The sequence below is a fragment of the Triturus cristatus genome, chromosome 5_2, assembly GCF_964204655.1.
Source record: "Triturus cristatus chromosome 5_2, aTriCri1.1, whole genome shotgun sequence".
NCBI lineage: Eukaryota > Metazoa > Chordata > Amphibia > Caudata > Salamandridae > Triturus > Triturus cristatus.
In genome coordinates, this window is record NC_140588.1 from 46,319,566 (window position 1) to 46,344,665 (window position 25,100).

The 25,100-nt window shown below is 41.0% G+C and overlaps 1 protein-coding gene across 2 annotated transcripts in view; it reads right to left on the minus strand.

Annotated features, from left to right (window-relative positions):
* LOC146822636 (uncharacterized) overlaps positions 1-17,691 on the minus strand; it is a 356,417-nt gene extending 338,726 nt beyond the window's left edge. Inside the window, exons 1-2 of one of the 2 annotated variants that reach the window (XM_085606820.1) lie at positions 17,606-17,691; positions 10,005-10,309 (exon numbers count right to left, since the gene is read on the minus strand). The gene's annotated coding sequence lies outside the window, so the exon portion shown is untranslated. Of the gene's footprint in view, positions 1-83; positions 831-10,004; positions 10,310-17,605 lie in introns of those variants that run through there. The other variant, XM_085606819.1, reaches the window with a different exon arrangement.
* Positions 17,692-25,100: the final 7,409 nt, after the last annotated feature.

Below are 25,100 nucleotides of genomic sequence, written 5' to 3' on the forward strand. Positions count from 1 at the left end.
GAAAACGCCCTCCTTGTAGTTTGGACATATTTATTTATTTATTTTACACAGGGCAAATCTTTATTTTCTACTCCATTACTTACTGGAAATGAGAGCTGCTGCTGCGCCTCCTCTGCTCGTTCGTGTCCGTCTGCCTTCCGCACTTTTCCCACTCCTGATGTTGCAGAAATAGCCACGGAGCACTTCTCTTTCCACGTTTACAGGGGCGGCTGGTGTCGATATGTGTCAGACCAAATCCCCGCAAGTTTCAATTCCTGCCGCTGCTGCTCGCGCCCTCTTTCCACTCTGGAGTTCCCAAACAATGCAGAAATCTGGCAGCCCTCCTCCAGCTGCGCGTCCCCTCATCTGGCACACGCGCGTGGCTGCGTGTGCTTGTTTTAGATCCAGTATGCTCTGAAACCCTAGCACTGTAAACAACCGGAGGAGTGAAGAACCAGCGAGTGGGGGAAGGCTTCTTGCTGTTGCAATCTGGGAACGGTATGCTCTTCCACAGTCCTACTGTATGCCTGGAACAGTACGACTCTGCGCGCCGTTTTGTTTGCGTCACATGCCACACACCAGACTTATGGGCATAACCACCTTTTGTGTGTGCGCGTTGACTCTCCGTTTACAACCCGTGCTAGCCACATGTGGGTGGGGGGAGACAGGGGGGTTTATTACTACGAGAGGGCTTCATTTCTAGCGCGATTGAACTGCTTTAGGGACTGATTTCACTCTAAGCATGTCAGCCACTTCAGACGGAAAACCCCGAAGGGGAACTCCGTCTGTTTCTGGTCGATATCCCGTGAGGTACCCTCTCAGCTCTCAAGATGTTGTCCTGTGTCTGATCCCAAAGATAACTTCACAGGGTAATTTGTACTTTTCTGCAATGTGTAATGCCTACATAATGACCAGGTTACTTACTGGTATTCGTAATTTCTCCAGGCGAGGTCTTCCTCCCCACAGTGTTTAAGATGTGAACTTCACTCCCATGCACACCACATGTTTCGTCGCTTAAGTAATATAAAGTTAAAGCGCAGAGTGCTCCAGTTACAATAACTTCCTCCAGAAGCAAAATTTACTCTGCCCTAGGACACCAAAAGTCACAAAGAGAAAAGTGGTCTTTTGGAAAGCAGCAGTTCTCTCGATGTAAATAGACAAAGCTCTATATAAGACTAGACAAAGCAGTTATTGCTCAACCTCTGAAAAATGGGCAGGAAAGAAAATAGGACAAGCATTGGCAAAGCCAATAGGTCTCACCTATGCAAGAGCTATTGGCTTTGCCAATACGTTTTAGCCATTTTGTACACCAGCATGGCTGCTCTTCAGCATGGTTGAAAGTTAGTGGCTTAAAGGGTAGTGGTGTGTAGTGGAGTATCGTAATGTGGAGTGTCATGGAGTAGAGTGAAGTTTTATGGAGTGATGTAGAGAGTTGTGCAGTGGCATGGAGTGGTGTAGAGCTGAGTAGCATCCCATGGTGTGGCGTAGAGTGGAGTGATGTAGAGTGCTGTGGCATGGCATGGAGGGAGTAGAGTGTCGTAGAGTGAAAGGGCGCAGAGTGGAGTAGACTGTCGTAGAGTTGAGTGGCTTAGAGTGGAGTAGAGTTAAATGGCATAGAGTGTCGTGGAGTGGTGTAGCGCAGAGGGGAGTGGCATAGAGGGTGCTGCATAGAGTGGAGTAGAGTGCTGTAGAGCAGAGTAGATTGTCATAGAGTGGAGAGGCATAGAGTGTAGTAGTGTGGAATGTCATACAGTGGAGTAGAGAGTTTTAGAGTGGAGTGGTGTAGAGTGGAGAAAAGTTGAGTGACATAGAGTGATGTAGAGTTGAAGTAGTAGAGCTGAGTAGAGTGGAGTAGTTTGTAGAATAGAGTGGAGTAAAGTGGCATGGAGTGGTGTGGAGGGAGTTGCATAGAACGGTGCTGAGTGGAGTAGTGTTGTAGAGTGGCATAGAGTGGAGTTGTCTTGTGTAGTGGAGTAGAGTTTAATGGAGCGGAGAGTCATAGAGTGGAGTATCGTGGAGTGTAGTGTAGTAAAGTAGAGCGGCCTAGAGTGAAGTGGTGTAAAGTACAGTGATGAAGAGCAAAGTAGTGTAGAGTGCGTGGCTGTAGAATGCAATGACGTAGAGTGGTTCAGAGTAGAGTAAAGTGGCACAGCGTAGATTGCAGTAGCCTAGAGCACAATGGCATAGAGTGGAGTATCGTGGAGTGTAGTGTAGTAGAGTAGAGTAGAGCGGCATAGAGTGAAGTGGTGTAAAGTACAGTGATGAAGAGCAAAGTAGTATAGAGTGCGTGGCTGTAGAATGCAATGACGTAGAGTGGTTCAGAGTAGAGTAAAGTGGCACAGCGTAGATTGCAGTAGCCTAGAGCACAATGGCATAGAGTGGAGTGTCGTGGAGTGTAGTGTAGTGTAGTAGAGTAGAGTAGAGTAGAGCGGCATAGAGTGAAGTGGTGTAAAGTACAGTGATGAAGAGCAAAGTAGTGTAGAGTGCGTGGCTGTAGAATGCAATGACGTAGAGTGGTTCAGAGTAGAGTAAAGTGGCACAGCGTAGATTGCAGTAGCCTAGAGCACAATGGCATAGAGTGGCTTTTCAAGAATCTCAGCAACTTGGAACATCAGGCAGTCAAGGAACTGAACAGTATGGAAAACATAGTGATCAAACTGGTCGATAAAGGTGGAGCAAAGGTTATTCTCTCCAAGGAAATGTACAGAGATGAATGTCAGAGGCTCCTGAGTGATGTGAGGTATTACAAAAAACTTGAGAGAGACCCCACAGATGAGATCTCAGAAGACAAACAGTACATGGTAAATGAGGCAAATAAACATAACTGAATAACTGCTCAAGAAGCTGACTTCCTCATTGAACAACATCCAAGAGTACTGAACTTCTACATACTCCCAAAGATTCATGAGGGGAGAATCCCCCAGGAAGACCAATTGTTTTGGGCATTGGTTCATTATTAGAACCCCTATCAAAATGCACGGATCATTTCCCAAGTCCCTTGGTGGGTGCCCAAGACCCTTGGTGGGTGCCACTGAAACTAAAGAGTGTTCTGTTTTGGAGAACTGTTAAGCCCCCCTTTTTTTTACAAAGGGAACAGACTCTGACTTCAAATCTGCAGTCACCCCAACCCAATGGGCAGACCCTTTTGGTTCAATATTCTCTAGGTCTGTCCAAGAAGAGGGGGATCTATATGGTTCGGCAGGCGAGCTATCCACCAGTATAACATTTACAGTAGAGTAGGTAGTTAATGCTATTAAACAGTCCAAGGGTTAAGGCTACAGGACCTCACTCATTATACCGATTTTTATGAAAGGTTCTAGAAACTACCCAAAATGTTAGAGGTGCATTTCAACGCTGGACTCTTCTGCTGAATTGTTAGGGAGAGTCTTGCTAGAGAGCTTGGAATTATGGGCAGAAGAGAATGAAATTCTCTCTAGTGCCCAGTTTGGGTTTAGGAAAGACCTGGGGATGGTTGAGCAATCGCTTAACTTGACCCTATTAATAGTGAAGTATACCCAAGCTATGGATGGATCACTGTATATTAGCTTTATCGACTTTAGTAGCGCCTTCGTTTTGGTTGATCATAGGAAGCACTGTGACTGTCTGGATCAAAAGGGGGCCCCCAAGGAGATTATCTGTTTCTTAGCCTATTTGTATAAACATCTAGACGCAAAAGTTTGATTTGGAATACAGGGCAAACTAATGGAACCTTTCAACATGAGGAGAGGGGTTCCACAGAGTGTGTATTTGGGCGTCTCCTTTTTTCATGATATATAAATGACATAGAAGAAACACTTCAAGAGGTGTGTGCTAACACCCCCAATTTGGTAGGCGGCAGGTCCCGATACTTTTGTATGCTGATGATGCGTCTGTATTAGCACGTACCCCAAAAAGTCTGCAACGTTTAATAAATTATTTTACAGATTTTAAGGTGGAGAGGAGAATGAAAATTAATATTGCGGTAACTTTTAAAATATGTTGTGGTCGTGCAGGAGGGAAACAACATACTTTTTATATTAAAGGAAGTAAACTACTAAACACTAATACTTTTTTTGTTTAATAATTTTTATTGAAGTTTTGGAGAACAGAACATTAGCAATAACAGCAATACAATGTCAATATTAAATAACAACCAGTAGAAAACAAAATAGTGAAATAATTTAGAGAATGAAAAAGAGCAATACCAGTTGATAAATTAATACCTTTATGTTTTGTAATTATGAAACGTGAAAGGGAGGAACGAAGAAGAGGGGAAAGAAAGAAAACAGGGAAAAGACACACTTATATATTAACTAAGATGTAAGGGTGTGAGCAGAAAGATACAAAGTAAAAGGTAGCCACAATAGATCAGATTTAATTTGCTGAGGCAATGAGAATGAAGAAACAGCAGCAATTCTATGTTTGTCACAAATAAAATTCCACCATGTTAATATACATAATTTAGTGGTGTATTTCCAACAAGAGTGGATCACTTAAAATGCAAGAGCAATAAAAAGACCAAATGACATAGGTTTAGGAGAAACATTGTCAAAATCTGGTGAAGCAGTTCCGAGGAAAACATTTTGCCTTCATAATGAAATATTACAATGAAATATTTATTTTGCCCAAACAGATTCCCACATTTCAACACATTGGAACCAATCAATCAATCAGATCAACTTTATTTGGTTTCAGAAATATAAAACCATAAAAGTTATCAATACATCAGAATTTCATAAAATATCAAGACAATTGTCACAATTAAAATACACTCCACAACGGTCCGTGATAGTCTGTAACATAAGGTGCAAAATTCAAGTGCATATAATCTTACCCTTTATTAAAAGCTCTCCAATAAAATTATCCCGTCCCACTGGGGTATATATGTCTTAAAAATGATCTTAAACCCTGACACTTGTTAGCATTTAGTCAAGGCAAGCCCTAGACTTCACCACAGATTTCAAATAACCAAGGACAAAGAAGATACATTCATCCTTCAGCAGTTGTAGGTACAGAAGAGCTGGGCGAGCCTGCTTGAAATTCATCTTCTTTAAAATCAGAACAATAAAAAACTTCCGGGGGACCTCATAAAATTTACAAAATAACACAAAGTGTATCAAACCCTGTGGAGACTCTCCGTCGCAGCCACAGGGTGCTAACAACTGACCTCTACTGCTCCCCCTAGGTCTGGCAAGCAGGAGGTGGAAGAGATCCAGGCGAAACCTGGTCAATAGAAATCGTTCATAGACAGATAAAAGCCCCAGAAGATAAGGCTCAGCTAATGATGTTGTCTTTAACATTAGAAATGTATGGACACAAGGTTTCCGCAGTTCCAGCTCTTCACTCTCCAATCTCCTTAAATTGCTAAAGGACTCCCTTGTTATCCCCACATTCTTTTTGGTTATTAGTTCGGGGTTGGTGTACAGTTCGACTCGTCCTAGCTTTTAGAAAAACTGCTCTTATTGTATCTGAGCCAAGGTATAGTGAGCGCGTGGTCAAGGGTCATACACTCTTTTAGAATTGACTGGCTCAGCGTTAATCCCTCATTCAACCAGATATTTACCCAGAACGTTAGGGGACGGAGTGCCGAAGTGTCACTTAAATAAGGCACCCTTAGTTCCTCATGTACTACCATGTTAGACAGACCACGAGGAACACCCAACAAATGCTTCAAAAATGTGTTCTCGGCCACATGAAGAATGTCAGTGGTGGTGTGCCACCATATTTCGCTCCCATAAGAGGCTGTCACTACACTCTTGGCTTGGTAGATCTTCAGCAAAGCTGCAATGGGTCTCTTTCCTAGTTTAGAGGCGAAGTTGAAGATAGCCGTATTCACCCACACCAGATCCCCCTTCTTTCTTTGTTTGAGAGGCCCCCATTTTATTTGGTCATCCAGTATGACCCCTAAATATGAAAAAAGTCTTTACGAGGAACCTTAGCCGGACCTACCCTGAATTGTAAGCATTTTTTTGGGCGTGTCCCCACTTGCATGACATAGGATTTTGAGTCATTTATGGATACGTCCCGTTACAACATAAAGTTGGAGAAGGCATCATGCAGGGTTTGAAGCCCCCTGGCAGTCCTAGATATAAGAACTGCGTCATCCGCATAGAGTAGAACAGGGAGACCTCGTCACCCTACATGTGGATAATCTACCCATTTTGATAGGAGGGCATTATCTAGGTCATTGATATAAAGGTTGAACAGAAAGGGGGCCAAGATGCACCCTTGGTGTACACCTCTTTTTATATCTAAATTCCGTGACACACGTATGTCCTGCGAGAATCTAACGTTGGCCTTAGTTGCCAGGTGAAGATCTTCTAAAAAATTGATGATGTTACTGTCTTCCCCCATATCCTTCATGGGCTGCCACAGTTTAGCCCTGTTTACGTGATCAAACGCGGAAGATAGGTCCATGAAAGCTAAATAAATGGTGACGGAATGTGCAACTGTGTATTTATTAAGAATCCTAGTTAGATTGAGGCACTGGGCCACGGTGGACTGGCCTGGGCGGAACCCGTACTGTACATCCGAGAGTATATCATAATCCTCTGCCCAGGTGGTCAACCTGTCTAAAAGCACACGTCCCACCACCTTGACCACCAAATCCAACAGCGAGATTGGCCTATAACTGTGTGCACTGTCGCGGTCACCCTTTTTAAAAACAGGCACTATTGAGATAGCCCAGGACTCAGGGCATCCATTCCTTGCCGCCACATTAATTACGGCAACAAGGACCTGTGCCCAAAGAGTTCGGTCAGATTTAAAAAGGTCCGGAGGGATGCCGTCGGGTCCCGGAGCTTTATTACTGGGTTAGCCCAGCGATACCCCTTCAACCTCCCTCAACCCAAAGGTTAGTTCGGGGGTATCTACCTCTCGACCTGGTTGACAGATAAACTCTGACGGGCTCTCAAACATGGTTTCAAAATAGAGCACCTATTCATCCTCGGTAATATGTGCACCCATTGCGCTACCTTCGTCATGCTCTAAAAACAGGCTGTTAATAATCCTCCAGAATCTAGAGCTGCTCCTCAGAGTTCTTGCCTCAGTCAACTTCCTCCACGCTTCCTCCTTCATACCTGACTTGGGTTTGGCCAATTTCAGTTTATAGTCTTTATGGTACACTCTAACCAGTGTCCGGTTTCTTTGACTCCCGTCAAGAGCTTCCTGCAACTTTCTTGCCGCCAGCGAGAAGGAGGAGTCAAACCATCTAGGGGTAGGGATGACTGTTCTGTGGGCCGGAGCACTTAAAAGGTCGCCTACTCTAGCAGAGATAGTATTGAAAGCACTGATAACCTCCCCCAGGGATTTGCATGATGAGGTACACAGAGCTAGTTCACTGGCGCAGGATTCTTTTACCGATTTGTAAAAAGCATCTGGAGAAATCTGTGTCCACTTTAGCAGTCTTCTACCATCTGTTAGTCTCACTGACCCTTTTTGCTCAACTCCTCTTTTACATATCAATAAAGGCCCACAAAGTTTAACACATAGAGGATTATGATCACTATAGGCACTTTCCTGTATAGTAAAACACCGAAATGAGGATTGTAAAAAAGATGAGATTAATATAAAATCTATGAACATGCCACCACCTCTCCCTTTAAAGGAAGGGGCAGGTGCCCTGCTACAAGGATCATTTAATGACATGAGGGACACTAGGTCAAATTCGTGGAGGAGATTATTCATAACATCCCCCTGAGCAGAGTTTTCAAAGTGGATCCCCCTCACACGTGGGCAACCTAGGTCAGCCAATCTTGTAATCCTTGGGTCTCCACATGGGTGTATATTAAAGTCACCTGTGATCCTGACATTTTGGAGTTCAGCTGCACAATGTTGCCTTATAAAAGACCCCAATAAAGTAATATTGCACAACCAATAAGGCATGATACAGAGTTATACAAATTAATAAAAAACATTTTGTTAGACCCCTTCTTAAGACCAGAGACTGTATACACAGGCTTGTCGAAGACAAAACCTGTATCTGGCATTCTACCACCAAGGAAATATAAATAACAAGACCACCCTTTGGTCTACCAACCATAGAAGGGGAGGCCGGGACAAAAAAAGACTTGTAACCCTCCAAAAATAGACCACAATCCACCAACCATGTTTCCTGCAGACAGATCACACAGAATTGTTTCACAAATGCCATCCATGTGGGATCAGAAAACCTATTTGCCAAACCTGCAACATTCTAGGATATAACATTATTATCATATACACATAGGCCCCCATTACTTTGCATTGAGGAGTCCTGCTGGGTTAACGAGTTCTCTGGGTCCATCGGTGGGGAACTAATAAGTCAATCACAAGCGTCCATCGTAGACAGTGGAGTAAACTGATTAAACAACTCCAGGGGTGGGCAACCAAAATTCTGCCTGCATACAGGTGTCTGATTTGAGTAAACTGTTGATGGAGGCAAATTCAAATGAACATTCCTAACAGATGAAATTCTCTGCATCGGACCATCAAGTGAGACCATATTGGCAGTGTTCATATGGATATACCCTGGTAGTTCTGGTTTGTAAAAATATCCAAGTGGTAAAACCACGATGGCCGACTTTGGACCAAAAGGAGCAGAATGTGAATCCGTGAACAAAATCCTTTCTGCAATGTGAGGCCTGTTAAAATTTACAATAACACATTCCCCCATACATGATTTACCAGAACTACCTACAAAGCTGACTCTTCGCACCATGTTGACATTTTTCTCCACCCTTATTCCCAGGGTTGTGTTGTGCAATAATCAGTATAAAACTTTATTCTTTAACTGAAAAAAGTCCTCCTTCATACCCTGTGGGAGAGTTGGCACATTCCCCAGTACCACTACATAGGGGGTAGATTCCGCAGGCAGATGAATTACTGGTAGACGCTGCAAGTGGGCTTCCCTTCCCCCTTGGGCCTCGTCCACCTGTTGGATGGTTCTATTCCGGGGCCGGTGCCTGCATGGGCAATCTGTTCTTGCTGTTGTGGCTTTCACTTTGTGTAGGTACTGCCTGGCTTGCAGTTACTTGCCCACCCAGTGGCTGTGGCTGAGGATGCCCCCTACTACTTTTAGGCATGCTGTCCAGAGTAAGGGGCTCCAATAAAGTACTTTGTCCTGGTTGGACAGCTATCCCTCCTGTTAATGCAGGTGAAACACAGCAGTTAAGGTCCAATAAACTTTTTTTGATCAGTGTCAGAAGATGGATTATCGGGCCCAATTTAGAGTCCAACAGATTCATCATCATTACCTGGAAGGATTCCAGCGCACCCATCAAGTCTGATTTGGACAGTGTTTGGGCGGATGTTGGGGTTTTGGTGAGCAGGTTAGGTTTTGATCTTTTAGCTTTGCCCCCCATTGTTTGGGATTTCCTTTTGGTACCTGTCCCTGAACCACCCGACTCAGCCAAGAATAAGTTCCCTTGCCTGGTTACTTTTGATGTTTCCGGGTGCTTGCTGGAGGTAATCACTGCATGCCCTTAATTTGAGGATGCTTCATTAGCCCCCTTATTGCTAATTATGATAGTAGGGGAGAGGGGTTGTGGTTGGGCTGTTGATTGACTGGATATCCCAGTGCAATCTTGCACGTCCGCCTGCAACCTGATGTTATTTGGAAAGTTCAATAGTGCGTCTTCAACGCTAGTCAAAGACACGCACGTTAGCATGAATGGGATATGGAGCAATGACAGGAGACCTAGAGAGGCGTCGGTCAACCAGCTCAATCTCCTTATCCAAGACTGCTCGCTGTAGGAACAAATCTATGGTAGTCACTGGGGGGCTGGTTCCAGTTGTGGCCCTTCCAGGAGCTAGTGTCGCCTTACGCCTAACCATGATAGATTCGATAGATAGATTCAAAGTTGGTAGGTTAGAGTTCTTAGATAGCGGAAAGTAGCTCCAATATTGCTCCGGGAATTTAATAAGTAAAGTTGGTCGAATTAGGTTTGTCAGAGTACCACACTATTATGTCCAAAGCACAAAAACACTCTACAAACAGGCTCCCATACAGTCCGTGTTAATAATACCAGGGCAGATATAAAACAATATACAGCCGAACACCGTCCTACCTTCTCCTCAACCGCTGTTGATACCGCAGAAGGACAAGACCGGAACAGGACACAATTATATAACCAAGCAGCTAAGCTCCGTGAATGATTTGAGGGGATTTCCAGAGGTGGGCCTAGAGAATAGGCCCAGCCCAGCCTCAACCGGTCTCGGATAGGCGCAGATGGGCACGCCCGCGCTGCAGGACCTCGCGCCTGGCTTTAAGGCACCTCCAGGCACTTAACGATGATGCAAAGCGGCTCCAGCCACGAAGATCCCTGGAGCATGTGGTGCCCCAGCAGAGTCACAGGCAACAATGAGAGAAGGGCTGAAAAATAATGTAATAGGTGAATTAAAGTCCCTGTGAAGGAAGAACAAGACCAGCATAAAGAAAACTTGGATATACATTCAGGAGTAATGAGAGCTTTGTTATAAATAAAAAATAAAGATTGTGTAGTACGAGCTGCTTTGGATGTTTAAATCATTTAAGCCAGAATTTATCCCAAGCAGCTGTAGGAAGTTAAATAGATAAATCTACTTCCCACAGTAGCTCAATAAGTGTTTTGTATATTTCAGGAATAGGGGACAATAACATCTTATAGAAATATGCAGCCTTGTGTATAGAGTTATGAGAGATGTTGTATAACGGTGTAAGGGGAGTAAGTGGTAGAGTGGCGGAGGGAAAGTTATTAGTTGTTACATAAAACTGCGAAGAAGACGATATTAAAATATATTCATAAAAAAATAAACTTGGTAAATTATAATCTGATTGCAATTGGGAAAAGAGAATAACAGAGTTATGTTGAACAAGCTGATAAATAAACATAATACCCTTCTTCCAGTATTTATAATAGAATGACTTACGCCCAAATTTGATAAATTTGTTATACCAAATAGAGGAGGTCAAGAAACATTGACGAGAATCAAAACATGCAGAAAATACATTGTGTAACAATTGTTGGGAGTATTTCAGTATAGGATTATATGATACAAAGGTGCAGTTAGACATATAAATAATGTTTTCAAATGAAAAATCCTTTAATAAAGAGCGTTCAAATACAATCCATCATGGTATGGAAGTATCACCAAATTCATGGTTTAGAGCAAAAAATTGTCTAATTAAAAATGCAGAGTGATATAATTTAAAATCAGGAAAACGGGCAACACCCTCATTCTTGGGACGTTTGAGTTCAGCCAAAGCAATACGGGAATATTGTTATTGCAAATAAATTTGGTGCGGAGTGAATTAATTCGAGAGAAATAAGAAATGGGAATCTTAAAAGGTAACATAGACAATGTATAAAGGACATGTGGAACAATCATCATCTTAATAGTATCCAACTTGCTCCACCATGATAAGTGGAGAGGAGACCATGACAAAAGTAATTTCTGGAGTGTGATTGTTAAGGCATTGTTAAGGCAGTAAATGCACAACTAGTTGTGTTCAAAACTGTAGAGGAAAACCAAATTCCAAGATATTTTATTTTGGTAGGGCACCAAGTAAAATTAGTGTTTGCAAACATATATATATTAACATGAAGAATTTAAGGGTAATATTTCAGTTTTAGAGAAGTTCAATTTATATCCACAGATGCTAGAGTATAAATGAATTTCTTGTAAAAAGGGAGATAAGGAGGAGCGGAGATTGGACAAATAAACCAAAATATCATCAGCATAAGCCGACAGTTTAGTTTCAGCTGAATTATATACAAAAACTGAGATAAGTGGGTTAATACGGATGCGGTCAAGGAAAGATTCTAAACATAAAATAAACAGCAAAGGGAAGGAGGACATCCTTGCCGGGCACCTCTATGTAACTGATAATACTGGGGAAAACGATTATTGACAAAAATACTAGCATGTGGAGCAGAGTATAATAATTTTATGAATGAAATGAAATTAGGGCCAAAACCATACCATCAAAGAGTAGTAAACATAAATTGCCAGTTAATACGAGCAAATGCCTTGTCGGTATTGAGAGACAATGCAGCTAGAGGAGATTGTTTTTTTTTTAACCAAAATCAATGACATTAGAAAACATTCTAGCATTATCAGTAGCCAGTCTGCCCTTAACAAATTAAGATTGATTGATGTTGACAAGTATCAGAACAATAGTCTCAAGACAAGATGCAAGGATTTTGGCAAATAGTTTGCAATCATAATTAATTAATGCAATAGGACGATAATCTTTACAAAGGGAGTGATCTTTATTAGGTTTGGGAATAAGGACAATCAAGGCTTCTAGAAAAGAACCAGTGGACTTAGATTTTGCAAAAAAAGAGTTGAAAATTTCAAGTAGTTTAGCGGCAAAATTTGAGGAGAAACGGAAAAAAACTCAACAGAAAGGCCATCAGGACCAGAAGCTCTGAACTTTTTAAGGATCTAATAGCATCCATTATTTCCTGTAGAGTTATCTCAACTTTTAATATATCAGATTTATCAGGTAAAGATGGGGGATTAGGTAGTCCACTAAAAACGTTGTGCATATTTTGATCTGAGGGGTTAGTGTCGTCAAAGTACAATTACTGGTAATATTCTTGAAAAGTGTCTGTATCAGAAGATGTCATTTTGTTGGTATGTTCATTTAGAATGGGACCAATATTTTTACATTCAGATTTGATTTTTAAGAAATTGGCCAACATCTTGCCTGCTTTGTTTTCACCTCTCTGATACTTAGATTTAACTTTAAGCAGAATATTATAGGCATCAATGGTGGCAAGTTTGTTAAGAGCAGACCTGACTTTAATTAACTCGTGTAGTACAGATGAGAATTTAGAGGAAAAATAAGTCTGTTCTAATGTTTTGAGTTGTTGTAATAAAGTGGTATATTTGGCATGGTTCTTTTTTTCTTCCTTGCTGTGTACGCTCAAGTAAAGGCACGAAATAGGCCTTAGAGGATAGGAGAAACTGATTACATTTCCATGGACCAGTATTAGAATTCAAAGAGAAGTCAAATGAAAAAAAAAAAAAGGAGCATGGTCAGAAATAAAAATAGAGCCAATCTCTGAGGATTTCAATGGAGGAAGGTAAAGGTTTACTAACCAAAATATAATCAATTCTGGAAAGGTATGGTGAACATTGGAGAAAAGCGGGAATTCAAAAGAATCAGGATGACAAGTTTTCCAAACATCAAATAATGGACGGGTGGAAATGACATTGAAATGCTTTGTGAGATTTGTCGGGATTACATTTACATTTAGATTGTTTGTCAGTAAATGGGTCAAACCACTGATTAAAATCTCCTGCAACAATAATGTTAGGGGTGTCAATAGAGGCTAATAAAATCTTCACGCCGTTTCAGAAATCTGGGTCCCATTTAACAGGATCATAAATATTAAATAAAAAGATTTCCTGTTATGAATGATAACCTTAGCCATTACCCATCATCCATAACTATCACATTGAGTTGATAAAATTTGACCATGCAACGATTTATGAAAAAGAACACCGCCTTTGCGATTCATTGGCTACCTGTATTGAGAGAATTAAATTTAAGGCTCTATGTATCGCCCATAAGTCCTTCTGAAAGAAAAATTCCGCCAATGATTCATTTTATTGTTTTCCCTTACTGCCCTAACAGAAGTCTCCGCTCGGCCACCCTCCTTCTCCCTTCAGTTCCAAAAAAAAAGAAAGTAAGAAGCGACTGGCGCTCATTCTCTTAGAACGTCGCCAAGCTTTGGAACGCCCTCCCTCCTCACTTACATCATGAGTTCAATCTTCTTCCTTTCCGGAAACTCCTTAAAACCTGGCTTTTCCAAGACCCCGCCTAGTAGCCTGTCGTCTCTGTCTGCTGCTGCTATTAGCGCTGGGATGCCTCAGGGTAGCTACGCACTTTATAAATATTAAAAAAATAATAATAATCGCAGGAGAATATATTACTTGGCATAGCCATTGTTGTTACAATTTAAAAGATTCTACATCATTACAATGAGTTTCCTGCAAAAAAGACACATTTAAGTTCAATCTGGACAAGTTAGAGAGTATCTTTTGTCTTTTGATAGGATGCCCCCTGACCACAAACATTCCGCGAGACAACGTTACACATATTGGGGAGTGGGATGAGAGTTGCGGGAATACAGGTGATACGCTGCATGGACACTGCTGAAAACAGAAAGACACCAGTTATTCAATAAATATGTAACATATTCACAATGTAAACAGGAAAAAAGAAAAGAACATTCATCAAACAGTGCAAAAAATGAGAATAAAAAACATCTATTAGGAGAGGGAGAAAGAGTGATAGTAAGATATAGAGATAGATCAAGGAAAGAGATCCAAATCTAAGATGAAGAGTAGAAGAGATACTCATGGGACGCAACAGAACCAAGAGCAAGAAGATCGGGAAAAGGAAAGAAACTAGGATATGAAGGAGAAAACAGCCATATAAAAACATTATAGAAAGAGGTAGAAAGATTTATTAGAAGAATGTGATAGTGACAAGAATTAGTTTGAGTAATTTAGGAGCGCTGGAAAGAAGTACCTGCAGAGTGTTAAGAGATACTTTGGATAAAAGATTTTAATTTGACAAGATCATCAGAAGAGCGTGTAATACTCTCATGAGTAATTTTACATACATGAGGATGATAAATGCCATAACGAATATGTAATTGTCTCATTAGTGGACGAAGAGCAAGAAATTATTTCCTACTGGCATTGGTGGTATTAGATAGATCTTGAGCGAAATAAATGGCAGGACCAGACCATATAAGATGACGTTTCACTTTTCCTGCCTTCAACACACGGATGGGATTTGTAAATTCCCAAAATAACATTATAATTCCTCTGGGTCTGGTAGAATGAGGTTGGATATGACCGTGTGATGTGCACGTTGAATGTTCAATGGAGGATCATGTTGAAGGCACAACAGGTCAGCCAGGAACTTCTTCAAGAAGATAAGAAGGTCCGGGGCTTCCAAATTTTCTGGTAGGCCATATAACTGAAGGGTATTATGTCTATTTCGATTTTCAAGATCCTCAGTATGCAATTTGAGCTGTTGGATCTCTCGCTCCAAGATAGGATTCTTGGTAGTAACATCATGTAAATAATTGATACGTTGCTGCATGTCAAACAATTTTGCTTCCATAGTGATCCATCTATCCTCAATTTGTTGAAGTTTTTCATTAGTAGAAGACATGAATGGTAGTAATCCCCTCACCTAATCAAGGATAGTATCAAGAACAGGGTTGTGTGATGACAGAATGGGTGAGGTGGGATCATTTTTCACCCGCTTAGGGTTTGTACCGGAAGAAGAAGGCTTAGCAGAAGCTATATGGTCACTGGCCATTGTAGTGTGACAAAAAGGATGATATGTCCGCTTTGATGACGGCCTGAGCCTGCCCATTTACAGTATGAATAACACATAGAAGAATGCAGACGTGAAGGAAAAATATGTATCAGCTTTGAGTCTAATATCTAAAGCGAAGAAAACGCTCAAAAATACTTAAAAACCCATCATGAAAAAAAAGTAGCAATGTCCATGTAGAAAATGCTGTGAGACTACAGCAAAAGAAAGCATTTTAAATGATATTTATGAGTTGAAAAAAGACATTTAAATAAAGAAAATGTCATAATAAGCATAGAAAATATGCACTGCAGAGAGTAGTGCTGAAAAAAGCGTGAGGGAGGAAAAAAACATTGGCATGCGTTTAATTGTTGAAACACCAGTTTTCCTCAGCAGGGAGCCATGTGATGCGAGCAGCAGGAATATGTAATGGCGGCCGCTCGCATCTGAGAAGACAAACTCACCGCCGTAGCTCCGGGTCAGAGAAATATGGAGAAAGGATAAGGGCAGCTCAAAATGCTGCTCTGACTGTCGAGGACACCGTGGGAAAGTGCAGCAAAAAGGCTGCATACAGAAGAAAGTGCTCTGCGCTCGAGTGGAGCTCAGCTGAACACCGCCATCGTATCCAGCGCGCAGACCACGCCCCAAGCACTAATACTTTTAGTTATTTGAGGACCCAGTTTTCATCAAAATTGGATTGGCAGCGCCATAGGGAGATCAGTGTCTCCAACATGGTTAGAAATAAGGAAGTGTTGATAAGGTTTGCCGCTACATTAGGTGATTAACCTATTACTCAGATGCTCACCCTTTATAACCCTAAAACAATTTCATCCACAACGTATGCTGCTGGGATCTGGGCTAAAGGGGACAAGAGTGTTCTACAGATAACAGAAAACACATTTTTAAGGAGATTACTGTCTGTCTCGCTCTACCCTGGCATCTATCGTGCACTTGGAGTTGGGAGTCGAATTCCTTTCTGATATCCTTGAAACTAAACCCCTATTATTGTGGTGATCTTTCTGGTCCGAACAAGAAAATCTGCTTATTAAATTAATCCTTAAGGACTGTATGGGCTTAGATATGATGAATAGAATCTCATGCTTACATAGCATTAAACAGACCTTGCTAGGACTGGACCAGGCAGAGGGGGATCTGTGTTCTCATCCAGAGGATACTTGAGGTATTAAAAAAAATGAATAAAATAAGAGAGCAGGTGCTTGAATTCTGCCAACAAGTAGATCTCCCCTAGGCTACAGTAGGGCCGTACGTATGGAATGAGGAGTTAGGATGCAAATTTTACCTTATGATAGTTAATAATGCACAGCTCAGGTATCTCGTGACCTGTTTTCATCTTCTTATTTTCCATCATGTGACTGCTTTTCCAAAAAACGAGAGCTGGGGCACAATTACTAAGAAATGTCCCTGTGCTAACCAATCAGATCAGTCCATTCAGCATATACCACTTTTTTGTAAATTTTATTTGACCCCCAGGAAATCCCTTCTTAAACCACTATTTTTACAAAAAATAATTATTTATCACCAGGCGGCTTTTAAATGTTTGTATCAATTAGGGAATGCTAGAGTATGCTACAGGGTGCCCTCTTCATCTTGAAGGTAATTTATATTAGAGCTTTTTTAGATGATTCAGAAAACTGGAAAATTTGATACGAGTTAATGTACTAATCTTAGCTTGTAGGTTTGTTTATTGGTGACTCCACCTGGGCTTCATGGTTATATGTAGACAATGCAACAAAAGGGGAAGGAGTGAGTTTGTCACTCCAGTCCGGTGCACAGCCATTTACTGTCACTTGATTGATAATCCAATTTTGAAGAACAAATTCCAAAATACTTCTAATGAATTTCATGTGTAGATTTTATTGTCCATGTTTAATCACACGTAAGATGCTGTGACATTTGAAAAGCTTCTCATGCTTCAGATATGCCTATCCGGGCCTTTTTCTGAGCACGTGTAAAATGTGACGTACATCCCAACCTCAAAACTTCTATTACACAATGCATTTCGGGCCGTGGTAGGCCCTTCCGCAGGGGTTAACTGCGAGTGAAAGAACATAGGTGTTAAAATCGTGATTATTTTATGAATACTATTTTACATTATTTGCCCATATAGAGTGTGATCTTAAGAATGAACCCAATGCAGCATATTTCCCTCTAACATAATTACATTCCAACAGCAAAATTGCCTGACCCAGCCTCTCTCTGGACTACTTCCCTACCCAACAACTTGCAGGTAACCACCCAGATGTAAAAACCCTTGTTTCTCCATTAACATCTCTCTCTTAAAAGCACAATATGAGCGTGAAACAACCTCGTTCTCCCACATACCTGAATGGCTGTTAACAATCAAGTATATTTCACTCGAGTTCTTCTCTAGAGAAAACAGCCCGCCAAAGTGCGATACTAACTTCCGCCTCTTTAAATGTACGTGACTCCACCCTTTACTTTCAACCAATGGTATTTCACCCCACAGGAAAAGGCCCGGATAGGCATATCTGAAGCATGAGAAGCTTTTCAAATGTCACAGCATCTTAGGTGTGATTAAACATGGAGAATAAAATCTACACATGAAACTCATTTGAAGTATTTTGGAATTTTTTCTTCAAAATTGGATTATAAATCAAGTGACAGTAAATGGCTGTGCACCGGACTGGAGTGACAAACTCACTCCTTCCCCTTTTGTTGCAAATTCAATGTGGGATACCAGGGTGGATCTCGCTGTCCAGGTTGCCCGCTAAATTAATGGAAGAATATGAACATCAAAAAAATGGAAGGAAACTAATAAAAATAATGTTGTGCACTGTAAACTCTCTCTTCGTATTATTATTACACCGCCCTAATTACATGCTGCACCCGGAGACAAATGGATCAACAAATCAAAATAGCACACGTAGGATGTTACATCTCGAGAAAGAAGATATGAGAACTGTGTTTTCATTACTTTCGGATTATGAACCTTTTTGAATCACGGACTTTGAAAAATTAATTAAGGATGATATAGATGTGTAACCATTGAAGAAAATGTTCTACGGCAGCATTGGCATTTTGAACATCCAAAGGGTGGGCGGGGTATACATAGCTCATTGCTTGGCGAAAGTTTTGATTGAGACTCGTGGGGCTGCAATCATTTGCATGTAAACGCAGTGGATTAAGATCACGTTCACAATGTCGTATTGTTTTCAGCAGTGCATGATGGATATAGCAGTTTCTTATGTTGTCAATCGTAAACATGTGGGGTGAAACGCCATTGGTTGAAAGTAAGGGGTGGAGTCACGTACATTTAAAGAAGCGGAAGTTAGTATCGCACTTTGGCGGGCTGTTTTCTCTAGAGAAGAACTCGAGTGAAATATACTTGATTGTTAACAGCCATTCAGGTATGTGGGAGAACGAGTTCGTTTCGTATTGTGCTTTTAAGAGAGAGATGTTAATGGAGAAACAAGCGTTTTTTACATCTGGGTGGTTACCTGCAAGTTGTTGGGTAGGGAAGTAGTCCAGAGAGAAGCTGGGTCAGGCAATTTTGCTGTTGGAATGTAATTATGTTAGAGGGAAATATGCTGCATTGGGTTCATTCTTAAGATCACACTCTATATGTGCAAATAATGTAAAATAGTATTCATAAAATAATCACGATTTTAACACCTATGTTCTTTCACTCGCAGTTAACCCCTGAGGAAGGGCCTACCACGGCCCGAAATGCATTGGGTAACAGAAGTTTTGAGGTTGGGATGTACGTCACATTTTACACGTGCTCAGAAAAAGGCCCGGATAGGCATATCTGAAGCATGAGAAGCTTTTCAAATGTCACCGCATCTTACGTGTGATTAAACATGGAGAATAAAATCTACACATGAAATTCATTTGAAGTATTTTGGAATTTTTTCTTCAAAATTGGATTATCAATCAAGTGACAATAAATGGCTGTGCACCGGACTGGAGTGACAAACTCACTCCTTCCCCTTTTGTTGCAAATTCAATGTGGGATACCAGGGTGGATCTCGCTGTTCAGGTTACACGCTAAATTAATGGAAGAATATGAACATCAAAAAAATGGAATGAAACTAATAAAAATAATGGTGTGCACTGTAAACTCTCTCTTCGTATATGTAGACAATGGCCATCAGAATAGCATTTTAACCTTGCAGATATAAATTAGTCTGGTGTATTTATGCATGGCGTTTGCACATAATTTTATTGTTTTTATGATTTTTGTTTTTTATTAACTGCCTTGGCATCGTGTGAATTTTGGTTTTAAGAGATCGATGTTTTAATCATATTGTAACCATTTTATTGTAATATTTGTGCTTTTATGGCTCAGTGAAGTTGTGCTGAATAAAGCTTAATGATGATGACCCTTGGTGAGTAAGATACCTTCTTACGTCAAGGACACCACGAACATCCTACGTTTGATAGAAGATCTATCATTCAACCAAGGGACTGATTTATTCATCACACTAAACGTGAAGGCCTTATGCACAAGTATACCTCAAGAATCCTCCCTCAAGGTTTTGGATGCCCTAATAAGGGAAACATAGTGGAATTCCACAACACCTAAGGATTTCGTCCTGGACTGTGCACATATGGCACTTACACAGAATTACTTTCAATTTCAGGAGAATTTCTACTTACAGACACATGGGACATTTATGGGCAGTACCTGTGCCCCAAGTGTACTCTGCCTCTATGTTCATGACTTTGAACAGAAAAACATCTATAGTAACTCCAACCCTTTCTTCACCAACATATAATTGTGGAAGCAATTAATTGAGGTAATATTGTCATCTGGCAAGGTGGCGAATCCAAAACAGTGAATTTGCAAATTGGCTCAACAAAATGGACAGTTTCCTCAAATTTACCATTATAGGGAGTACTGAATCCATCGCATTCTTCAACCTAAGGATTTGGTTAGACAACAACTGTCTAAAAACAGAGGTCCACTACAAACCCCTGATGTAAATAAACTGCTTCGATATGACAGCTTTCATCCTAAAGCCTCAAGGGACAACCTACCAGTAGGCCCGTTTTTAGGATTATGCGGAAACTGCACAGAAAGGACTACTTATGAAGAATGCATGTCAAACAAACTCCAAGCCAAGCTCTATCCCGAACATTTAGTAAGGAAAGCAAGGAAGCAAGAAAGCAATAATTAGAGAGAAACACTGCTGCAAAACGTCACCAAACCAAAAAACGATTGTCTAGTATGTGTAACCAACTATGGCACCCACTCTAATAAAATGAAGAAATTGGTCCTGAAACATTGGAGGACCTTGACATTAGGCTCCCTGGATTTCGCGCAACCAATGTTGGTCTTCAAAAGAGTTATATCACTGAGGGGCCTCCTGGTACACACCAGACCGAAGAAAAAAGACACAACAGTCCAAATCTTATCAACAATGTGAAATCTCCCTAGTGTAAGGGGCCATGACCCGTGTGGACATTGCAACATCTGTCCCCTCACAAAAGCCATGAAGGAACTTGATCTAGGTCTATGAACACTATGGATCTTAACCAAATTCACAAATTGTAACAGCTCCAATGTGGTTTATATTTGGAATTTGTAAATGTGACTTGAAATACGTGGCATGACCACGAGGAAAGTAAATATTTGCATCAATGAGCAGCGCATTACATTCCGGTGCAGGAAAACCATCACCAAATATATGAATCATTTTAAGTCTACAGGACATTCTGAGAGGGACTTCAACTGGTATGTCCTAGAGAAACTACCCCCATCTGCCAACGAACAAGCCCTACTGAGCAAAAATGGGTCTACTGGTTGGGTAGTACATCTGAGGGATTGAATGAGGACATCCTGTGGACTCAACTGTTGTGTGAATAAAAGTGCCTCCCAAAGAATAAGTCACTGCAGCTAGAATTTTGTAGCTGGCACAATATTACCATATGAGGACGGTGCGAAATAGCAGCCCTACTACAAGCACAGTTCAAATGTAATAGGCAAACCATTATCAAACACCTCTAAACTGGCAAAGCACTATAACCTACATTTCTAGTTGGTATAGTACCACAATGAATATTGAGGGTCGTTACACCTGTTAAGAAAAGTCCCCTCACCATTGAAGGAAATTCTTGAGTCCACTGAAACAAAAGGGATATACTGCGCCTTGTAATAACCATAGGGTAACTAAGATAATAATGACCACCCACCTCGTTGTATAATAATTTTTGATTATAGGAAACTCCACGAATAAAGAACCTCTTCAAACGTCTCAATCATAACAAATAAGACACACTATGCTGAGTGACACTCTTAAACAAGCATTGGCATAGCCAATAGGTCTCGCTTTTGGGACCTTCTAAGTATTTAGTTATGCAGCACAATATCATTAGTGCAACAACATCAACTGTTGCATGGCTAAACACTTATAAGGTCCATTTAGGATTTACATTGTGTTAATCTGGGGGATAGAATATCGTCTATAGTGATCCCCACGCTTCCTAAACAACCACTTCAAGCTCTTACAGCGGACTCTTTTGCGAAGCTTAACCATCTTGAGGACATCCAGAATATGAAACTCTTTAAAAATCAACTGCTTAATTTTTTTTATAAAAAACTCCAATGCAACTTTGAATAAAACCTAGACATGTATTATGCAAAGTAGTAATCTTTAAGATTGGGGAGTGCTAGCCCTCCTTAAGATTGGGGAGGGATAGCCCTCCCTCCTCCCACAATTTATAATAAAGTGCTTAGTGCAATTCTGTGCGATTTCTTTGCCAGGTAAATGATGAGAACATGGATTCTACAGCTTTAAAAAAAGAAGATAAAACACATGAAATAGCTGAGAACAGGAAATTAAATAATTGGAAGACCGACTTTTTGATCAGGGAGATTCTCATACAAATCCTCAGTCTTAGAAAAGAACCTTATGCCTAGATATGGCTTCAGACGGGAGTTCACACAAACAACCACGTCCGGGTGTAAAACATAAGAATGACACCCACACAGTATTATTTCTGTCCAGGTATTGTTAATTTTATACCCTCCCAGTTCCTCATATTGAGCAAAAATCTCAAAGGCCTTTTCTTGGGTCTCCTTCCTACTACCCAAAATAAATTTGATATCATCGGTATATAGTTTTATCTTATCCATCTGAGGGAGAGGAGGCTGAATGCTATTATTACCTCGGGTTGCTCTAGCCAGGGGCTCTATGAAGTAGGCAAACAAAATAGGGGAAAGCGGGCACCCCTGCCTTGTGCCCCACAACCCCTTTATTTTCCCCACTTCTACAGAATCGATAATAATGCCAGCTTCGGGTTTACAGTACATATTATAAATGAACCTCATGATCTGGGATGGGAAGCCAAATCTGGTCAAGATATTAAATAAAGTTTCCCAGACCACGAGGTCAACAGCTTTTTCCGCATCCAGCAGAAGCACCACAGCTTGTATGTCATTCACTGCAAAATAATCCTGAACGTCCACCAAATAGTGAGTATTAGTTACGATTATAACTTCTGGCCTTCTTTAAAGCCATTCTGATCTGTGTGGATCAATCCAGCGGCTAATAAATTAAATCTCTTGGCAAACAACTTTGTAATAATTTTATAATCTGTGTTTAGTAATGTGATTGGGCGATACGAATTTGGATCCTCAGCATTCTTGCCTTTCTTCAAGAAACTTACAACATTCCCTTTAAAAAAAGAGGGTGGGATATCACCCCCTTGTTGCATTCTATTGGCAAACAATAAAAAATAATTGGCCAAAACATCAGTGAAGAGGTTGAAAAATTCCCCCGGGAGTCCATCCGGCTTTGCCATTCGGGAGATTCTTAATAACCTCTAACAATTCCTCTTTAGAGAAGGGTCGTGACATGTCGGCCCCCTCTTTGCTAGCTGAGGTTTGAATATTGCAGCCTGCTAAGAATCTATCCAGAGATAATATGTCACTTGTTTAAATTTCCGTATAGATCTGCTTATAATGACTTAACATAATTTCTCCCACCTTCTCCGATTCCCTATTTATAGTTCCCAAAATTGGGCCTTTTGGAGCATTTATCCTGTTCTTGTTCCCACGCCTGCCAAACAAGAAATTTCCTTGTAAATTTGCTTTCCTCATATACTTTTTGGGAATTGCCCTGACTTGTCAGGGCGCATTTTGTGTAATATACATTGCTCATCACCTGTCTAGTGATGTTGAATGCTTTTTTATTAGCTCTAGACAAATTCTTGAGAAAGGTATCAAAGCTCTTTTGTACCTTATGTTCTATTTTTTTTTTTTTTTTTTACTTTTAAACTGTTTTCTGCATCCTTGGTTATTACTCTCCCATGAATAAATCCCTTAATAGCATCCGATACAACTGCCCAATGCAGCAGTCTTGTAGTTAATCATAAGAACTTTCCTTATCTCCTCTTGGAGAATTTGCACCCATCCTACTTCCTGTAGATATTGTTTATTAAGCACCCAGTATCTGGTGCGCATAGGGGGCTTACTCACTCCTAACTCGAGACTTATCATTGCATGGTCTGAGAACCCATTAGGTGTAGTAGTTTGGGTTTTATACTAAAAAACTCAGGAGATAAAAAAAAAAGTCTATATATGAAGAGCTGCGAAATCACCCTGAAAAGCAAGTGAATAACATTTTCATAGGGCAGGCAGACCTCCATGGATCGACTAAAGCGAGTGTTTCCTAGTAGTTCCTGATGACTTTTAAGAATTTTGGTTTTAACTGTTTTTTTGCCCTAAATGAGGAATCCAATTTTGGATCCTGCAGCAAATTAAAATCTCCCCCAAACAATTGTAGTAGTTTGTGAAACAGATCCTCATAAGGTGTTGTATTATCTTCAACTGGGGTGTAAAAACTAACAAATGTTTTAAGCTTGGACCAATCCGAGAAGCTTACCCAACACCAGCGACCCTCTTTATCGCTGGCACTGTTGACCACTTCGTCTCCCACCCTTTTTGAAAGAAAAATAGCAGTATCGCGGCAGGCTGCTTGGAAGACGAGGACCCTCTATACGCTGCCCAAGTTTTAAACGTTGAAAACCCTTACAGCTACCCAACCAGGATATGAGTCTCCTGCATCAGAATGACTGCTGGGATTTCTGCTAGGATCCACCTTTCTATTGCCCGCCATGCCTCATCTTTATTTAAACCATTTGCATTAAAGGAAACTACCTTCAAGGAGTTACTCAGACTAATAGTCTACTCTAAAATAGACTTTAGGACAGAATATTATCTTACTGATCCCGCACACGAGCCTACAGACCAGAATTATTCCCCACAAATAGGAGCTATTCAAACAAGTAAATACTGGTTCTTGCCCATCAGCTGCATCTATATCTTACATTAAGCAGGAGGGGGAACCTCCCTCCAGACAAGTTTAGCATTATACTTTACTTTCCCTGCTACTTATGCTAAACAACTGCATACCTGGATCAATTTTTATCAAAATTTCAACCCCTACCATCCACCGGACATGTGCCCCCAATGCTCCCCCAGTTCCCCGCTAGTTCGCCCTCTCTCACTACATCCTCCTCTGGGCCGCGGTGAGTGGTGTGCCATCCCACTCACACCTGACATGCACCACCCCCGAATGTCTGGCACCCTGACCTTGTGCCAAGATCGATCGGCCAACCCCTCCCCCTCAGCCACACCAAGGCGCCAGGGCCCGGATAATCAAGGACCCAGCCTTAGAAAAAGAAAAAAAAGAGCAAAAAAAAAAAGAGGAATGGTTGAAGCGTGAAAGCACTCCCCTAATAGTAACCAAATTACACACGTTCTCTCTCCTAAGAGATTAGACATCCCATTTCTTGTCGAAAACCGAGTAACACTTAAATAATATTTGGACAAATAGTACATGGGTCCCAG